The sequence below is a fragment of the Myotis lucifugus genome, unplaced genomic scaffold, assembly GCF_000147115.1.
Source record: "Myotis lucifugus unplaced genomic scaffold, Myoluc2.0 scaffold_30, whole genome shotgun sequence".
Lineage (NCBI taxonomy): Eukaryota > Metazoa > Chordata > Mammalia > Chiroptera > Vespertilionidae > Myotis > Myotis lucifugus.
In genome coordinates, this window is record NW_005871078.1 from 6,244,022 (window position 1) to 6,246,567 (window position 2,546).

The window sequence follows — 2,546 nt, forward strand, 5'->3', positions numbered from 1 at the left end:
GCGGTAACCTCTGTTATCCAGCCTCCCTGGCCTACCACGCTGTTGTGAAAACTTCCGAGCCGAGGGGCCAAAAGAGGCTGACAGCTTTATTACATTTAAGAGTATATTAAGAAAACTTACGTAAGAGGAGTCCGTGCTGGGTGGCGGTGAGACACCATGGATACCCTCCCCACTGTGCTGCTGCAGTGGTTCTCAACCTTCCTAATGCCGCGACCCTTTAATACAGTTCCTCATGTTGTGGTGACCCCCAACCATAAAATTATTTTCGTTGTTACTTCATAACTGTAATGTTGCTACTGTTATGAATTGTAATGTAAATATCTGATATGCAGGATGTATTTAGGCGGCCCCTGTGAAAGGGTCTTTCGACCCCCAAAGGGGTCTCGACCCACAGGTTGAGAACCGCTGTGCTAAGGGGTTACATGGGACTAGGCAAGACGGACAGGGGTTTCAGGGTGTGACCCTGTGAAGATAAGGGGGAAATGCTTATCATGCTTGCCTGGGGCAGAGCAACAGCCTGTTCCAGGAACCATCACAAACCAGCTCGCTTTGGTGTAAGGCCTGCAAAATCATTTTGTCTGTCCTGCCAAGGCATGAGGGGTGTGCTAATTTAATGTTTGACCAAATACAGCAAGCTAATTTTTAAGTTGGTAATTTTGTACGGCCCTTGAATGATGTTAGAAATATCCAAATGGCCCTTGGCAGAAAAAAGGTCCCCTACTCCTGCTGTAGGGCCTAGGGGAGGGGTCCCTCAGGCAATCTTTGAGGGAATTTATTTTTCATCTGGATCTAGTTGGCAGCTCCAGCAACGCTCAGGCAGCACTCACATCATGGAATAGTCTTTCCTTTACACACACAGGCCCCAATTTCACATAATATGATTTTCGTAGTCCAACATGCACATTCCTAGAAGCATATTGTGACTGGCCCAGCTAAGGTCTATTAAATTATCTGTGCTTAATCAAACAGAGCACCTGAAAGCCCATCCACTTGGTAATGAGTTATATGGGCTTTTGTATGTCTGACATCTAAAATGTTCTTATTTACCTGGAGAGTATTATGCTAAGTGAAACAAGCCAGTCAGAGAAAGATAAGTAGCACATGATCTCACTCATGTGGAATTTAATGAACAAAATAAACTGAAGAACAAAATAGATCCAGAGACATAGACGCATGGAACAGACTGTCCAACCTTAGAAGGAAGGTGGGGGGAGGGTGGGTGGGTGGGAAGAGATCAACCAAAGAACTTGTATGCATATATAAATGCATAACCAATGGACACAGACAATAGGGTGGTAAAAGCCTGGGGCAGGGGGCAGGGGTGGGCTAAAGGAAGTCAATGGGGGACAAGGGGGACATATGTAATACTTACAACAATAAAGATTTAAAATCAATATATAAAATGTTCTTATTTTACCTATAATTTCTTTTTGTTTTTAATTATAGTTGATATACAACATTAGTTTGTCACAATACATAGTTATTATAATACTAGAGGCCCAGTGCACAAAATTCATGCATGGGTAGGGTCCCTAGCATCTGCCGGCTGGGGCCTCCCTTTGCACCCCCCTTGGCCTGGCACCACCCACCTACCTGCTCCACCATCTCACTGGGGTCCCGCTCTTGTCGGGGCTCATCAGGGTCAGCAGCACCTCCACTGCTGCCCGCTGCCAGGGCCATATCGCCAATGCCTGCCATGTTCCACACCGCCCCCTGGTGGTCAGTGTACGTCTAACTCCTGGTCGGTCAAACTCCTGCCCATAGGGTCAATTTGCTTATTAGCCTTTTATTACATAGGATTACTGACTCTATTCCCTATGCTGTACATTACATACCTGTGACATATTTTATAGCTGGAAGTCTGTACTTAATTCTCTTTCCATTTTCTGCCCATCTCCCAACCACCTCCCTATTTTACTTTTATTTTTGAAAGATATTTTCTATGAGTATAAAATTCTAGGTTTATAGTTTCTTTCTTTGAGTACTGTAAAGATGTTGCTCATTTGTTTTCTCACTGCATTGTTTCAGAGGAGAAATCAGCTATCAAAGATCCTTATCTTTATTCCTCCATATGTAATTAATCCTCTCCTTGCCCCCGAACCCCTCAACCCCGTATCTCCCTGATGGCTGTTTTAAAAATGTTCTTTTGAACAATCTGATTATGATGTGCTTCTGTGTAACTTTCTTAGTGTTTCTTGTGCTTTCAGTTTACTGAGCTTCTTAGATCGATGGATTTAATGTTTTCATCAAATTTCGGAATATTTTGGCTATTTCTTCCATTTCTTTCCCATCCCCACCCCTGCCTTCTATCCTTCAGGGATTACGAGTATATTGTATCAGGCTGTTTAATGTTGTCCACAGCTCACTTATCCTCTTTTCCTCCCCAACCTCCATTCTTCTCCCCTGTACAGGGGATGTATTTTTGATCATTTCTTTTCTATTATGCCTAAAAGTTCAGTAATCTTCTGCAATGGCATTAATCCCATCTGGTATATTTTTCATCTCAGATATTGTAGGTTCCAACTTTAGTTCTATCTGGGTCATTT